The 19,944-nt window shown below is 26.9% G+C and overlaps 1 protein-coding gene across 10 annotated transcripts in view; it reads right to left on the reverse strand.

Annotated features, from left to right (window-relative positions):
* LOC142328405 (protein lap4-like) overlaps positions 1–19,944 on the reverse strand; it is a 492,228-nt gene that overhangs the window by 144,223 nt on the left and 328,061 nt on the right. The window lies entirely within an intron of this gene.

Here is a 19,944-nt window from a genome sequence, read left to right on the forward strand (position 1 = left end):
TACACCTGTTTCCAACATTATTCAATTTATTAAAAATTAACTGCTTTCACATTTTCTATTTATGAAAGGTATTTATGCCATTTGTTTACTGAAATAAATTAAAGAGAAAATGTTGAAAGAAATTGTAGACCAAGAGATATAAACTGCTACAAATAAGCAGTCATTTATATCCAGCATTTCATTCAATATGTACTGATTTTCAGACACAACTATCAAAAATTTTAACTGGTCGTTTTTTTTCCCTTTCATCTAACGATAAAAGGAGTCAGACAACAGGAGAAAATGAACTGTAAAGTTACCAATCTTATTATTTTGCAAAAAGTATACAAAAAAAAAGAAAATCACAAAAAAGTACCTACCTTATTATTTTCTGATGGATCAACAAAGTTAAAACAAACAAATCATGCAGCAAGCAAAACATGACCATTAAAAGTGTTCAAAATGCAGTAAAGCACATTCCAGACATAAAGAAAACATAAAGTTGTGTGTGTATGTGTACAAATTATGTGTAAATATTTCTCTACATGCATTTTAAAACTGATACAGATGATTTTATGCCTATACATAGATAAAAGGCAGAAAAATCAGGTTATCATAATGAATGCCCAGTAATGAGAATCTATTATGCTGAAACTGTTAAGAACAATTTACTGGAAAAAAAAATTTAGAAGACTAACTGAGAAAGAGAATATTCATATACAAGATTAGCTGATTTTTTAATAAAACTATTTACTTTTACAATATTTAATGATTACAATTAAATCTAAATCTCTTTTCTCTTCCTAAAGTTTACAAAATGCTGAAATCTTACATTTTTTTAATAATGATTTCTGTAATATATTTATGAATAGATATAATAAAAAGTACAGATCCAACAGAGTGGCATCATAATGATTAGTGACCAGGGAAAAACTGCAATTACATAGAAGGCATGTCTATTATGTGTTCCTTTTAGTAAACCAAGGTTTATTTTGACTGGAACCCTGGGTATACATTGAGAAGTTATTTTACTAATTTTATGTACAACTTGTTCATAAATACAAATGATTTGGTCTATTTATTAATTTACTTGGGTACTTATGTTAAGTAGTTGTATGGACAGGTTGGAACTTTTTTGTTGCACACTAATAGGGGAATCATAACAATTAAAACCAGTTGACACTGGCTAATTTGTTTTTGTTGTTTCTTAAATTTAGATCAGAATTAAATGTATTTTTACTTCTTTACATTTTAGTATAAGAGTGAGTTTAGTTTAAGAGTATAAAGAAACAACACAGTTCTTAAAACATTAACATTAATTGAATGAGACAATATAGATGAACCCCTTACGGAGAACATAGATATACAGCATATTTTTTCCGTACAGGACAACAGAGATGAGTCACTTCTATAAAGGGACTTATGTTCCCTTTATAGGGAATTTTTATTCTTTATTCTCTGCATAGAATATATTTGAGTATTTGGAGTGCAATTATCCCACCTAGTTTTCTAGGTTAAAGAAATTGCATAAGCAAATAAGAACTATCATTCAATACGTAGAGGTGTTTATTATTGGGTTTGCTGGTGTAAAGTTTTCAGGGTCTATGGTAAGGAATGGATTTATATTATTATTGTAAACATTATTAATGTTAATATTATTTCTATAATGTCTTTAATAACAGTAAATAAATGTCTTCAATTGTGAATGATTATTATTATTACTCCTCAATATACAAGCTATTTATATTTAATAAAAGTTAAAGCATTACATTTTTTCTTCTTTTTAATTTTTGAACAGGAATCATTTTTTAATATATAAACAAAAACTGCATACTATGTTTTGACCACACCATAATAATGAAAACATGAATGTCGTAAAAATATATCAATGGTCCTCAAAATATTACAAAACTGATTGTTACTTTTTTCAATTCTGTATTCTATTTTTTTTAAAAATAATATATTATGGATTAATCAGTTTACAACATGTAATAAATGAATTAGAGTTTTGAAAAAAGCAATACTATCTATATTTTAAGATAATAAACGTTCTTTAAATATATTGTAGTAAAAAGGATTTTACCCTACTTCCAATAATTAAAATCTCAATAATAAAATAATGAATTAAAAAAAAAAATTAAACATGAAAAATCATATTCAGAAAAAATTAAAATATCAAATGACTGAAAAAAAGGCATTGATTATAATAATTTTAAATCTTCATTACCGAATCTATTACCGCTAGTTTTGGAAACATTAGATATAATCAGATTAAATGTAAGATGAAGAAGGGTCTTAAACAAAATATTAAACAACCCTGAACTATCATAATTAGAGGTAGTCATTTTTCTGTTGGTTGTTTATTATCTTCCAGTTCCTCTTTCCTTTTACCTTGGTCAAGTGCAGTGGAAATTACAATGCATTTGGAAACATCAGAGAGGACTGTTTAAATAAAGAATAAGAATTATCTGATAAAGATAAATACTGAATGAAAAGTCAGATGTAATAATGAATGATATTATGTTAATGTAAAGAATAATAGTCTGAATAAAAAGTGTATGATAATAAAACTCTCTTTTGTTTTAAAATATATATAAGGATTTTATTATATCTAAAGTAGGAGGATGAAGTGCACTTTACAGAAATGTTCTTTGAAAAGACTACTAATAGTGATCACTTTTCTGTTAATTCAGTAATCAATTTCACTGATCAACTCACAGAAGTGGAAATCAATTTGTTTGTTTTCATAACCGTGCAACTGATGCCATTCTTGAATAGTCTTTAAAAATTTGTTCATCTGGTCAAGGAACTTTTAACCCCTTTGATTACTGGAATGGGCTTGCTGCATTACTTTCTCCAGGAATTAGTGAATCGAAAGGACACAACTCACTGACAATTGAATTTGAATAAACTGATCTTCAAATAAGAACCATTCCTAAGTGTTATGAAATAAACTTAATCATTTCCAGGACTTACCTCCATAAGGAAGATTACTTATGTAATTATTTATTACTTATGTATTGTATTTCTTTCATTAATTTCAAACTGTTATATCTATGTTGTCATGTTGACACTTTTCAGTAGCCGGCAGGGCAGTTCCTGAGGGTGGAATGTGGGGTAAAACATCAGTTTTCAAACACCCAAAAAACTATTAATTTCAACAAAAACAATTTTGTAAAGGGCTTCATTTAAGGTAATAAAATTCCTCACAATCTGGTGTTTTGTATTACCCTGAATATAAAAAAGTAATAAAGTCATACATTTAAAACTTTTGCAATTTTTATGTGTCTCTCTCTGGGAAAGAGTTTATTATTACTAAAAATCTAAATAAAAAAAATAACCTAAAACAAAATTATTTTCCTAAGATTTGGTACAGTCAATCTTGAGTTGTTAACCCAAACTTAAACACTCACATATATAGATTTTCCCCTTGATTATTTCTTTTAATTTCAAACCCAAACAGTCCAGAAAACCTTATTAGGACCTAAATTATTCATGGGAAATGCCTTTCATTCGAGTTATGTCCCTCATAAGTTTTACAGTACCAAAATTTTCATAATTCAACACTGTAAAAGTGCAATATAGATTATTTTTGGACTAAATAATTTGGTTTCAGTGAAATAAGGTTAAACTTAAAATCTGGGTTTTGGTAAATGTCCATATTCAATATTTAGAGAAAAAAATTCATTTTAAAAGCAAAGCTAAATTAAAGGAATATTTATTAATTTTAATTTTATAATCTACTGATTTTAGTCGTAACATCAATCAACATTTCAGATATATTTTGCCTACGTTATGAAATTTCATATTAGAAAAAAGGTAAATAAAAACCATTATTTTCAAATACTTATAAATCTTAATTTAGATGTCTGAACTTTTAATAATTTCTTCAGGATTTTTTAATATATAATTAACTAGCATCCACGTCATGACTTCGCCCGCGCTATATGGTTACTTGGGTTTCCCGTTGTAGTCAGGTTATGGCTTGATTCACAGACCCTTCTTGTCTAGCCACACAGGGTTCTGTCCCTTCGACATCAGCGTGTTCATTAAACTCATGCTTATGAAAATAATAATGATAAATAAAAATTAAAACCTGTCTAATTAATAAAAAAATATCAGTGTATTGTAATTTCTTCAGAGCAATAGTTTGGTCAGTACAGGACCAAAAACTATGAGTGATCTAAAAATGTGGGTTTAAAAACAGTCGACATCTATCTTAAAACTATTTCTTAAAACAGGTTACCTGTACTCTGTATGGGTAAAATGTATTTTGCCAGGTTCTTAGCATTACACCTGACAAACACCACTAGGAGGTGACCGTACTTGGTTCTCATTATTTTAAAATTGTTTTATTACATTTATTTTTGTTTTTTAGTCAAGTAACCAGAGGCAGGCACAGCCAGTCATGTCACACGTACAATAATAGTGGCTGTGACAGTTGGGCTGTCGCACTGTACACCATCATACCCCTTAAAAAACTGAAATTCAGATAAATACTGAAAAATGGTTTTTAGGTATTTATTTGAAGAGTATTTGCAAGCTCCAATCTAATGAATATCTCATTTGGTATGGTTGGAAATGAGGGAAATTTGCAATCATTGTTCAAATTCTTTTTACCTTGATTCACCCCTTTCAAGGTCGAATTTCAAAAATCTAGAAATTGATTTTTAGATATTTACATTAAGATTACACACACCAAAAATCAAGTTGATATCTTCATTTGTTACCAAGAATTTAAAAAAAAACAGTAAATTTAATTTTACTTCATTTTGACTCTTTGAACTCAGAATTTCAAAAATTCCTTTCTTAGTGTGCACTTTCACCATAAGGTGTATACAAATTTTCATCAGTTCTTATAAATCAATACTTATGATTGTATAAATGATAAGAATTTGTTTTTTGTCAAGTTATAATAAATCTTTTTTTTTACAGATTAATTAATATCTATTTATTTCACTATGGTAACTACAGGCTTATATCCAGTTAGAGCTGCTTACCCATTTCTTTATGATGAAACAATTTAATTTTGAACATGTTAAAAATGCTAAACCTGAAGCTATAAAATAAAATAAAACCTACCTTACTAGTTCTTAATAATTTATAATAACACATTTTGGTACTTACGTATTAACGCCACCACAGCTACAGCTTTATTTAAAAACAAAGTAGTCAATTGGATTTCGGTGGAAAATGGGCCGAAACAGATTCAAAACAGAATATAAATGGTTATTTATATTTATTTATTTTATAAATATAATTTAACCAAACTTAACCTACACTCACTTTGCTCGCTATCCTTGACTAATTAATACCGTAATATTTTGAGTATTTATTTAATAAATTCAGTAATTATTGCAATTTGATTATTTAAATAATAAATAATTGTAATTACTGAATTTATTAAATAAATACTCAAAAAATGATGGTGTTAATTAGTCAAGGTTAGCGAGCGAAGCGAGCGTAGGTTAAGTTTGGTTAAATTATATTTATAAAATAAATATTTATTTATGTTAAACTCTATATTGGCCCATTTTCCACAGAAATCCGGTTGACTACTTTGTTTTTAAATAAAGCTGTAGCTGCGATGGCTTAAATACGTAAGTACCCACATTTTTATAAATATTCAAAATTTTGGCACATTTTATAAAAAAATAAAGATTTCCTTACAAAAGTGATTTTTTTAAGTTTTCTTATGAAATACAGAATTTTAATTTTTTATATAAAAAGTTATATTAATTCTTTTTTACTAAACTTACCATAATAGATTTCTCCTCAAAAATATGCTTTTAAGAAATGATTGATTATAGACATATTTTGTCTGTAACACAACCAATTTTGAAGGTAAAGGTAAATGAAGGTAAGGAAATTTTAAAAAAATATTTCTATAAAGCTTTTATTTTTATTTATTTATTTATTATTTTTATATCCTCACTGTAAAAAAATTAATTGCAACACTAGCAAAAGAAACATTGTTTCACATAGGAAGAGTTCCAAGAAAATTATGCAAACATTTTTGTCTCAACTTAATTTTTTTTTATTAAAAAAACAACATAAAACACCAAATGGTAGGAAAGATTTTAAACATTTTACCAAAACTACAAAAGTGTGGTTTTTAAACAAGTACACATTAGGTGCCTTTTTATTTTCCTGACCTTCTGTAGAATGAAATCATATTTGACTCTTCAAAATTTTAGTAAGTAAATAAAATTAGACACGTTAAACAAAAAAAGTCAATGGCTCTTAATTTTCTTATTCAATTTCTTTTCCAACTGAATAAATTCATAAACCATAAACTAAATAAAACATTTTTTTTTTTAATTTTAAACCAATACATATGCAAGATATTTTATTAACTTTTTTCCATAAATTTTTTTGGCATGAAAATAACATATTCTGATACGGAACAGACCTTACTTCACATACTTATACTTCTTACTTGGCATAAAAGCTCTTTCTTACAAAATGCATCTTGCAATAACAAAAAGCAAGACATTTATTTTGAAAGATTAATAATAAAAAAAGAACAGAGATTTTTTGCTTAGTTCTAAATAATAATAGTTAATTCTAATAGTTCTAAAAACTTAATAATACATATGAAGTTATAAGTACAAGCATGACAACAGCGTTTTAAATTTATATTTGGCTCTTTACATTCCTGTTCATATTCTAGCTAAGAAGTCAAGTGATGTTAATTACTTGACTTCTTAGCCACCAGAAGACGTTACTGGTCTAACTTCTTCAGCATGAATTTATACATCATATTATAATGTTCAATTAAACATTTGTTTAAGCAATGTTAAATACTGATTTTTTTTCTTTTTAATTCAATTACAAAAGTCAGAAAATCAAAAATACAAAACAGGGGAAGAATATTTTATGACCAGTAGAGCCTGTCGACTAACATGTATATTAAAATAATTGTTTTCATCGCTCCATACACTTTAATAAAACTAATAAATACACTCTCTAATAATACGTCATTGAACAAAAATATCTTAAATTACAAAATGTTAGTCAATATCAGTAAATCTGTTAAAGAGTAAGATGTTACATACCTCAACATAGATAGTTAGTTAAAAAGTGACAATACTGGCAAATAAAAAGAAGTATTCAAGATTTCAAGTAAAGAAACAAGGAAGTTTTAAGTAAATTAGTAAACTGAGCTTATTCAAGGAAGTGTTAAGGCATTACTACCTATTTCATCTAAATGTGTGATATTAATTGTAATATAATGAATTTAATTAAGATAAATTTATATTTTAGTTTTTTAATTCGGTTGCAATAAGAAAAAAATTTTACTAAATTAACTAATGAACCAACTTTTTTTTTATCTCAGAAGTTATTCATCGAGTTCCTGCACAGTTAATACACTAGAGAAAATGTTTTTTTTTTAAACGGATAAATAAAAAAATTAAAAATAAATTAATCATGTCTATAAATAAAATATTATACTCAATCAAAAGTTTAATGGCATCAAGCTACTGTCATATTACAATTTAAAGAAATATACAATAAACACCAAACGCTGAATTTATTAATGCAACAAAATTTACAATAAAAAGTAAAAAGTACAGCAGCTTTTTAAACATATAAAGATTTACAGAATAACCTTCAGTTTCTCACAAACGCCATTTTTAAAATAATAAAACACTGTAGTTTGGATGAATACATTTACTATATTGTTTTGATTTTGCTAATTTTGATTAGCAGAGATGTAAATAAAGTGTGTATTGCACGGTGTGTAGTAAAGACAGGTTTGTGGCTTGACAAGTCAGTAAACTGTATCTCCTTTGAACTTCATTGTCCTACAATTCTATTCTCAAAAAGGAACACCTGAATGTGAAATGACATTAAGAAGTTAAGGAAAACTGCCTAAAGTTATCGCCATATTTTAAGATCTAGTTACCTCAGATCGGTAAAATAAAACAACATTCAATGCTAACCTGAACAGGTAACTGCATACAGTAGGCATTTAATACGAGACAATCTGGGAGAACTCTGGTCTTAGCCAATCCAGTAGTTCCTTATTTAAAGGAAATTTTAACAGGAACTTGTTTAAATCAGATTTAATATTATATAGATAATATATTTACCATAAATCTAAATTTAAAATTTAATCCTCCATAAACTGGATGATGAAAATTTGCACATATGAATGATGACTAGAGGTAATATGAGAAATTATTTAATAATCCAAAAACCAAGCAAACTAAAAGATTCCTGAAAATTAGAAATCTCAACTTTCTTACATTGATATGACTAAGTGAAAAATTTTTAATAAAAAAGTGTTATCCTCCAATATAGACTATTTGCAACTTACTAAAAGCCAGATGTAATTTAGTATAGTAAGGGTTTAAGAAAGCCCCCCAAAAAAAATTATTCTCTACTTACAATCATTTCACTTATGATGAATAAATCTTGTGTTATTTAATTCTTCCAAGACTAATAATACTAACAACAATAATAATTATTATTTTACTGAAAAAAAAAGAAGTGTATACCATAAAACTAATACAGCAACTATGAGAAAGTTTAGAGGATTCACTGAACACATAACAGGACTGAAAGTAAAATGATACAATTATATGTGATTTAACTGAATTCCTTAAATTAAAGAAATAATAATTAAATAAAAAAAATTACCTTCTATTCCTAATTTTAACTCTGAAATTCTGAATTGATAAAAATAGAAACAGCGTAAACACAATTAATTTTAGAATAGTGGAGATATTTAATTTAATAATTTTTAACCATTTATAACCGACCCAAGTGCACATTCAATTGCCGACTTTCTGAACAGTCAATCCATTGGCAGTATTTATCATTAGCTATGTTTTACTATTTTATGTAGTTTTAATTAATGGTCAGTGATTTATGACAATATTCAAATTGGTATTGCTTAAGAAATAAATTTTTAATTCATATATTATTAATTAATGATGTGTCATATGTGGGAAATACAGAAGGTAAAATTTATAGAGCAAGTCAAGATTCTAAATATAAGAAAAGGGTAACAAGACTACAGAACCTAGTAATTATGTTGAAGTTATAAGATAAGCAGAGAACAGAAAGAGGTAGAGAAAAACAGTCAAGATTGCCGATTAAAAAAATAGTACTGGATAATAAATGTATTTATCTGAACAGTTATTTAAATGTCAATGAAGATTTTTTTTATAAAAAAAAAAAATTAAAACACAAACTCATTAAGTGACCCATCATTCTTTGACAAGTAATAAATAAAATAATTAGTTTGCAGTTAAGTGCCCAGACAAGGGACATTTCACTGCTTTATGTAAAAAATACCTTAAACCTAAATTCTATAGTATTATATAGAGAGAGAGTTTCAAATTGAAATAAAATCCCCATTACTTATTCTGAGTATTAAGATATAGTCAAGAAACTAGAACTGTTCAGAAAAACTATTAATTGAAAAATTATTATTTAAATGTTATTTTATAATAATAAACTATTGCTGATAAAAACTATTGAAAAATATCAAATTTAATTAAAAATGTTCTTGCCTTTTATATGTCAGAAAGTGTTAAAATTGATAAGCATTTGGATATTTTATTACAAAAAACAAAGTATTCAAATATTCACTACACTGTTATAGTCTGTTTAGGCAGCAATTATGACAAAAAATTATATACACTCTCAAACTCTACCGAATTCAGTTAGCTTATAGAGTTCAAATAAACAGACTGTGTATACAGGTGGCTGATTCACAAGCACCTCCTGCAAATTCTGATGCATATAAAATAAACTACACAACATTAATATTCAGTAATCATTCGCTATTATATTTTACAGAAATTATCCACATATTTTAAATTTAAATAAATTAAGAAGTGTTAAGTGATCAAAAAATATTTTTTAACTTGTTTGACACATCTGATAACCCATGACTATTTTATTCATTAAAATTGTTTATTGTTATGTAGTTTCCTTGCGTTATGAAATTGTCAATTGTCCAGTAACAGCAAAAATTCACTAATAATTTAGATTAAATTTCTATGATAATAAATGAATAATAAAATCAATTCAGTTTTTGTCATCTGATTGTGAGAGACCGTACCACTGTCAGTATTAAGAGATAGAATGAGAGGCTCAATTTTGTTATTATATTTATTATCTAATTCTCAATAATTTGGTTCAACAATATCCATTACATGTTTTATACTGCTTTTCCATTCCTTCTGGTCTGTTTTATCGATGGCTTTCAAGTATAAATTTTTAACATCATATATTTTAAAAGTAGTATTTTCTGAAGCTCGGCAACTTTTGATCTGTCCCCAAATTAAGTCAACTGGGTTGAGTTCACAATGATAGGGAGATAATCAAAGCACGGTTTTACCACTGGATCTAGCTAACACATTAAAATTACTTTTAATACCTTTTGTAACAATTAGACCTTAAGTTCATCCTCTTTAAAAATCACTCCTTTTGAACTAAGGCATATTTTGATAACATTCTGTTTTCAAAACATGACTGGAAATTTTTCCTTTTTAGATGAATGATAAGGGGTGTTGTATAAGACAATAACTGAATTATCTTCCACAAGAGATAACACATCACTAAACCATTTCTCAAAAGACCGTTCATCTTATTATGTTAGTCTCCTGTAAATTTAGATTAAAAAATCCAGAGAACCCGTATCACTGTCAATATGCATAATTATGAGATACCTACCTTTACCCAATGGAGCCTTCTTACTGGTTGATAAGTTTCACAGAAAGGTTTCTTTTAAAAAATTCACAGGTTCACCTTTAGAAACAAAACTTTTAATAAGGTCTTCATTGACCCAAGTTTCATCCATATAAAATATTTTGGCCTTATTACCTCATTTTCTTTATTTCAGTGAGGTAATGTCTTTGCCATGTAATGACATCATTGCTGTCAATTAAAGCACTCTCCTGGCCCCATTTTTTGTATTTAAAATTTATACTTTTAAACAATTTATAAAAAGCTGTTCTTCAGAAAACTGGTAGATCATTATCGTCATTTACAACTCGTAAAATTTTGTCTATTGTATTATGAATTTACTTACTTCAGCCATCTACAAAGAACCCTTCTCCAGTTATACACTTATATATATCCCAATAGAGCCCGTCGAACGCTCTAGAGAAATAACTTTGTGTGATCGCCTTCAATTGCTCGGTGCAAGCCTTTTGGATGGCGGAATGTCGTTGAAAAAGCAGCCTTTATCTTCAACTTGAGTTTTGGTAACAAAAAATAGCCTGCTGGAGCCAAGTGAAGTGAACAGGGTGAGTGGGATAATATGGTGATTTGATTTGTGGCGTAATAACGTGTTAAAACTGTTGCCATGTTGTGCTGAGGCATTGTTATGCAAGAGAGTCCAATTACCCAGATCCTGCTACTCGGGCCAGAATCGACGAATGCAATGCATCAGGTATTTCATTACTTCCAAATAGAATTTAGAATTCACAGTTTGATCAGTTAAGACAGTTTGATCAGTTAAGACAGTTTGACCAGTTGTGCGTGTATTTTCGCAACGTTTTGTCATGAACAGCTGTTGACGGCCTCCTGCTTCGTCTGTCGTCATCCAATGACTTTCTACCATCTTTAAACCGCTTCCACCATGTGTATGTTGTAGTACAAGATGCGGCTTCATCACTGAATGCTTGTTGTGTCATTGAATAAATTTCAAAGAAAGATTTTGGAAGTTGAATACAAAATTTTATTGCACTTCTCCGTTCCATATCATGAGCTCGCACAAGGTCACATGAACACAATGTACGTGGCCAAATATAACTCGACTGGAGTGATGAAAGTTTGTACACACACTCGTCAGACATCGTAGTACATAGTTCCTTGGTTGTCCAAGAGATGGCTCTACTTGTATTGACTATAGAAATTTTGTTTGGGAACTTTTCAGACATACTGTGTATAGTGATATACATAGATATGGCCACATTGTGAATCTGCACCGATTCATGGGATGTGACTTAGAAGAATCATGATGAACTCACATAAATGGAACGATTGTTTATTTTGCACTCTATAAGCTAACTGAATATAGTATACAGTAGATTTACACTATTATGATTAACTATCACATATTAAACTTCTATCCAGATGAATTAGTGGTTTTAAAAAATAAAACAATGTTCAGGTTACACTGGATTTTCAATGTTATGCTGCTGTCATTCAGTGTGAATAGAAGTCCTGTACCATCAAAAGAAAATTAAGTGCTTACTTTAAAACAATCTATTTATTTATTTTTTAACAATATTTTCTTGAAAAATCTGAACCTTGAAATCACTTTATTTAAAAACGTTATTTATTAAAAATAATAATAATGTTAATACACACAATAATAATAGTAAGAACAAAATATTTTAAAGATTGCACTGAACTGATGCTCGCAGAATTTTTACATACTCCTAACATCAGTATAAAACATAACAAAATTGGTGCTCACTACCTGTAAACTTACATCAAAAAAAAAAAAAAAAATGCCCACAGCTCTTCTACCAAGAAATTAAAATTACAACCAGTACAGAAGCCCATAAGTTACTATTTTATTACAAAATTTTTAAAATTTATAAATTCATTACATACTCTAAAAAATAAAATTAGTATAATCAAAGTAAGATCAACTTGTACAATAAAAATCATTATTCAGTAATACACAGGTTCAACTTATCCACTCACTTGCTAATAAGTGCAACAAACAGAAAATGTTATTTGATTATCAATTTGCAAAAATAAGAAAAAAAGAGTGGAAACTAAAAATATATGCACAGCTGTTTACTGAAATAATGTGAAAAGAGCACAGAGAAAGAAGACTATTCTGGCAAAAATTTAAAGGAAAAGAAAGATAAATAAACATATAGGAAGACAAACAATAAACAAAAATGGTATTGAAAAAAATAAGGTTTTATATACTTACATACTGAGACTGATATAGCCTGAGTAGAGCAAAATAAACAGGTATTTAAAGAACTTATGAGAAATTACACAGTTATTTAACACTTAAATACTGAATCTTAGATTTAAAAAAAAATTCTTTTAAAAATAAAAAAAAATTGATATAAACAGATATAATTGACTTTTTAGTGGGTCAGTCAAATTTCTTTCACTTTATTTAATAGATAATAAGTGTTATCATTCGCGTTAATGATTTTATCTAACAATGTGTGTCATAATTTCACTAAAACAAACCTTACAGAACAAGACAGTATTGAGATTTATAATAAATTTTATAATCTTCTGAAAAAATTTATTAAATGAATAAAAAAAAAATGATGAAATTGTTGCGACTACAGGTAATTAAAATAAAATAACACCATTTCCAACCATAAATTCATACCAGTGACAAATTAATACTTTTTATGACTAATTAAATTAAAAAAAAAACAATCATAATAAAAAATATTCACAGGTAGTTAAAAATAACATTTTACAAGCAAATTTTACACAAATAGTAATCAGTGCATATAAAAAAAATAAGCATATACATAAAATTTCATAAAAAAAAAAAATGTAACCCAAAGAAAACTGCCATACATAGCTCCGTAGTAAAGTATTTTCTATAGTAAACGGTCAGAATTCTAATAGCATATCCGAGCAGCTATAATTGTAATTAACACCTCTGATCAATGTTTACTGAAAATCAGTACCAATATTAAATCAAAAGAAAGCACTAGTGCTGTGAAAATAAAACTTCCATTTCTTAAAATATATATTGTAGCATTAAATAACACAAAAAAAACTACTGTACAAAATATTTTTATATCTAATAATATAATACCATTTAAACAGATTACTCTTTAAGCATACCGCTCAATTTCCTGCCACATTAAAAAAAACAGTACAAACAAATAATCAACACAATCAAGAATCCCTATAACAATTTCTATTTAAAAATAAAATAACATGTGCACCACCCTTAGCTTAATAGTATACATACATACATATATATTATATATATATATATATATATCTCAATCAATAATTTCTAAAATATAATCAGGTAATACTACTTGCCTTCATTCCACTTAAAAAGAAAGCTTTTAGTTCAAAATATACTATAAGCCATAGCGAAAAAAGATAATCAAATAGCAATAATAAATAAATATTTTTAATACCACACTTAAAAACTTATCCTTAAAATGAAATTCACACATAAAAATAATTTTGAACAACATTTTTACTTAAAACACCTTCCTTTAAATTTGATTTGTACTGCAGAGCTAGGATTCAATGATGGGCTTAATAAAATAAACTATTTCTTTTAACTGTGAAGTGTTTTACAAAAAACAAAATGCAAAATACTTGATTTAATTTATTATTATTATTATTATTATTAAACAAATTTAAGATACTTATTTATACCTTTAATAGTCAAAACATCAATATTTGCAGAATAAAGGAAATTTCTTAATGAAAGAATTTCTAATAATAATTGTAATACTAATTCAAAAAAACATATTTATACATCCTACATGGAAAAAAATCCTGTAACTAAGTAATCTTAGTTTTTTTTACTTATACTAAAATTACTATACAGGAATTTATATAATTATAACTTCTCCACTTTCTACAGCATTTTCAGAGTTGTTTGCTTGACATATAGCTGATGGGGTTTCCTCTTCATTAGATATCCTCTTCTTTTTGAATCCATAATTATTTTTAATTCTTTATAAAATTTTTGTTTCACTATTTTACAAGCTGTTTTAATTTTAATGAGAAAATAGTACTTGTACTTAATATAACCTGACATTAAAAAAAAAACATTTTTTAACGCTATTTTTCCCAAAACATTCCAGATTTTCTGTGGGTTATTTTAATGTATCACCTGTTTGCCCAACCCTGAGTTACTGGATTCAAGTTTTTAATATTAAATTCGGTGATAACATTCTGCTAAATGCACTTAAAATTCACTGACCTTCACGACACACACATAACTCTACATTCTATCCAATAGGTTATGGATTAGAATTTCCATTAAAAAAACTTGGATTTTCATATGCCACAAAATTCAATTGTCATTATGGAACTGTAACTGGGCGTCAGTCTTATTGTTTTTGAAGAAAAAATAATAAATAAATTTTTAACAATACTTTTGGTATCATTATTTAGACAATTTTTTCTGAGACCTAAAAGCAGATGTGATTAGCTAAATTTTTAATCAAAAAGTTTGTTAGTTAGGCACTAGATGAAAAATGTATAAATTATATATGTAAATAGTATTTTTAAGTCTTTATAACACTTTTTTCATAACTCAAAAAATATTTTAAGCAAGATAATCTGACCACTAGACGTTGACATTAAATCAGAAGAAAAGCTAATTACTTTTTCACATCAAATTATTCGTTTCCACACTTCAATGAGGTTAGTTCACAATTTTTTTCACACAAGTCCTATAAATAACATAGCTACATTACAAAAAAGAATTAGTGGTCGGAAGATGTTTTTAATGAGTAAAATAATAAATGAAGTACTTTATTCATTATTGATTTGAGTATAGTTAATGAAAATGTCAGAGTAAAACCTGTATATTCATGATGGTAAAAATTTACAAATATGGCACTTTTAATTTGAGAATTATTCTGATGAACAAATTTTTTTTTCAGGATAAAAAATAGTTTATCATTACTTTATTTATAACCATTGATATAAATTAACCTCAATTATGAATGATAAATAATAGAAGAAAATAACATTTTAATTATGATAAGCTTCATTATGATTAATTGATTAGATTAATTTTTTTCTTAAGTACACTATTTCATAATATTTTTATCAATTAGTTTGCTGGAGTTTACAAAATTCAGGGCAATTACAAATGAAATAATACACTTTTAGTGGTTCATACAAAAATTAAGCTTTTATACATAAGACAATAACAAATATGGTTAACAAGGAATTTTTTAATCTGTATAACTGCTGCTGTTAACATCAACATCATTATTGCAAGGCATAATCGATCTACCAAGATGCAGTTACTCTTATGTAAAAAGCTTTTTGGATGCTCAACTTAGCTAAAACAAATTTTACCATCTTGCAAAACTTTTTATTTCTAAGTATGGTAAACAGCCAACAACAAGGCAATCCATCCACAACTGAAAAAGTAATGAGAAAATGCAGCGCCTGTGCAAAAAGAAAAGTGGAAGAATTCCTGTGTCAGAAGAAAGAAGCTAATCATGTTCATGCTGTGTATCAATAAAGTCCAGGTAAAATCAACTAGATGAACAAATTTAGAATTAAAAATTCAGCAAATAACCTTGTGGAAAATTTTACAGAAATGATTGAAAATGATGCTACATAGATTACAATTAGTGCAAAATTTAACTGATAACGAAAAAGATTTCCATGTGGACATACAGGAATGTGCTGATAAAGAAGATGGTTTCTTCCATCACCTAATTTTTTGTGATGAGTGTACGTTTCACAACACAGAAAGGTTAACAGAACCTATGTATAAATACGGGGAACAGAAAACCCTACAGAAAATATGTAACATATATGCAATTTGCATCAAATGAACATATTTCAGGCTATTTCCCATAATTACTATTCTTTTTTTACACAGAAACTGAAGGATCTTGACATGTTAAGTGAATGCCTGGCTAATGCCTCAACTTAAGACACTGAGAACTTCATTCTCATACAAGATAGAGTTCTGCCTTGCTGTAGATACATGATGGAAATTATCTAGATGAATACATTTCAAGAGGTTGGACTGCTGTGAAACTGATGTGGACGTGGTTTTGACCACCACGATATCCAGTCTTGGCTAAACCAATATGTCAAGTTTTGTGACTACTTTTGTGAGATTTTTATAAATGACCAAGTTTTTGTCTGTCTCCTTCTTGTTGATGCAGATAATTAAAACAATGTATCACAAAAACTATTGCTAGTGTTGAGCAGGATTTGCTTTCGTGTGTTTGGAATTAATTGGACTAGTGTGTTGGTATCTGTCATGTGCTTTGTAGACTTAGATACAAACTTTAAGAAATTTCCTCTAAAAACATGCAAATAATTATCTCCATATTTGATAAATAAATCTTTTATAAACCACTGAAAAAATCTACTTCATTTCTAATCAATCTGTATAACAATTACAAAGTACATCTATTTTTTACTGAACATTTTCTTAGAATTATTCTGCAAGTCCTGAAATAAAGCAAAATGCAGGAATGACTGAAGAGATTCTTTCTATTAAAAATAAATAAAGAAGTGAGTCAAACAAATTTTAGTATGTTATCAGGACGCACTACCATATCTGTCAGCAAATTTTGATGCAGTTTTCTTTTCTTTAATTTGTATTTTTTAATTTTACAATCGTTCTTCTTTATATGGTTTATTTACAGTCATTTAATATTTGATTTCACCTGTTTTTTTTTGTATTCTATCTGTTTTACTTAATGTACTCTTATGTTAAAGTTAAGGAAATGCTAACTTTTTACTTAACCATCACTTCTGAAATTTGTAACTCATGTTAGGAAATTATTAACTATCGCTAAGCAAACTACCAAACCTTTATTAAACTTTAAAAAAAGCTACACCAATACAATATCAGATCAAAGATCAAACTCAAATATTTTAGGTAAGATCTTATTTAGGTAAAATATTTTAGGTTAAATTAGTAAAACTAATTTTATCCTACGTAGATTATTTTTCATGGCTAAAAGGTTTAAAACAATGCTTTTGTATATTTTAGCATCAATGATGTTACATGGGCATGTGAAATGTCATGTTAATGGGAAATGCGTTACACATATACTCATAAATGTACTCAAAATAATGGCATAAACTGTACAAATTACTTAGTGTGCAATAATACAGTTCATTTTCTGTGAGTTAAGCTAAATACATTAATGAATTCAACAAAACAAGTCATTTACAAAAAATAGATACAAAAATCTAATTAAACTCTTATTCATACAATTATTCACTTAATTTTATTCATTCATTTCTAGTTTATATAACAAAAAATTCACGATTACTAGAAAAAATTAATACCATTAATCATGCATGTGCGAATTACCAATTCAAGATTTTCATGCAAAACATTTTTAATTTGTACATTTTTCATAAATTTAAAGTCAAAAAATTAATTAAAAATAAAAAAAAAATAATAATGATATGAAAATTTTAATCTCAATTTTTATGCAAAACTTAGAAGCAAGTGGGATTAACTGAACTTAGCTACTTTGAATTAAAAAAAAGTGTTGGAACAAAAAAAATGCCACTGCTAAACTTCCTTTACTTTAAAATTTAAAGCAGTCTAATAAGAAAAAACATTGTTAAATAAGTTACAAAAAATGAATGAACAATTATATATTTTGTCTGAATTACTCTGAATAGACAAGGAAAAAGAGAGAACTTAGTACTTTAATCTAAATTGAAAAAAGGGTACTTCTGAAAAAATATTTTATTAATTATAATAGTTATTATGAGCAGAGTAATAAAGGAGCTATTAATAAAGTGTAATTAATTTTTAATCTTTTTATTAATAATTAGTAAGAAGTTATCATTATAAATGTACCATTATTATCTCACAGTATGAAACATGTTAGTTAAAAGCTGTTAAATTTTTTTACATTACATGCAATATTATTACACATAATCAAGCATGACAATTTTCAACTGCAAATTTATTCACATTTTTAAAACAGACCTCAACTTTTATCGTTATATACCATACCCAATTAATGGAATGTGATGAACAGTTATCGACAAAATTGTAAGGATAACTGGAATCACAAATCTGAACATGAAATTGAAAGAAAAATGTGATGACATATTATGGTGTATATATTTTGTAACAACATAACTTATTACAATCACTATTAAAGAACAATATATTCTTACTTTTATTTAACGAAATATCAAAATCACAATTCCATTAAGAATTAATGACATCTTTCTATCTACATGTATTGTTTATCAATTTTAATAAAATAAAGGCATATATGATATTTTATTATAAATGAACTGGAGTTAAGGAGCATATAAAAAACTGTTTAAAAAGATTAAAAACAAAAGTATCATCCAATATATTTTTTACCTAACACTTTACTAATTATTTACTACAGTTAAATTAGGTTTTAATTTCAAAGAAAAGTCTGTGGCTGAAATTACGGACGATAAATCTAAAGGTGATTAAAGAAAAAAGAAATAATATAAGAAGACTGCTACTGGATATAAGTAAAGGCTCTCTGGAATGCAAGAATATATACTTTTTATCTTATGTTTTCCAAATAATTTTCTGATATCATTTATGCAAATAATCCAATACCAAGCAATGATAAAGACAAAAACAATGAAAAACATTTTAAATCACATACAAAATTAATGTAAACTTTTGTTTAAAACCTCTTCCTTGAGTGTTTCTGGAAAAACTTACAATGGAACAAACAGAGGTACTATTTCTACTAAGTCATAAAAATCAATATGTTAAACAAAGGATAAGGTAGTAAAGAGTAAAATTAATTTTTATAATAATTTACGTATCTAAGCTACAGAATAATGGAATTAAAAAGTGGACTTTGAAATTAATGACTACTTAAGGATAACCTGTCACACACGAAGGATCAGATGAATTGAAGTTGGAAAATTACTTTTTAATTTAAATAGTGCCACCAAAATATTTTTTATTAGTAACTTAATCAAATATCATTCCTAATATATCAAGAAACAAAATGTATTAGGTTAAAAATTTTCTTTTAGTTTGCAAGTACCAAAACATTAATAAAAGCATATTTGTTAAAAAAACAGAAACACTTCTTTAATAATTTTATAATTCAAACATGTACCTTCACATAATATATTAAAATTGAAAATATATATTTAAAAAAAAAAAAGTCATAGTAAAATGTAACAGTAGCAGAAATGTTTAAATTTGTGAAAGTAAGATAAAAACAAAAATTACAGTAACACAACTTGCAGTTAAAGGTTTTTATTTAAAAAGTGAACTTTTTATGGCATATT

This window comes from Lycorma delicatula, chromosome 1 (assembly GCF_047948215.1).
Source record: "Lycorma delicatula isolate Av1 chromosome 1, ASM4794821v1, whole genome shotgun sequence".
NCBI lineage: Eukaryota > Metazoa > Arthropoda > Insecta > Hemiptera > Fulgoridae > Lycorma > Lycorma delicatula.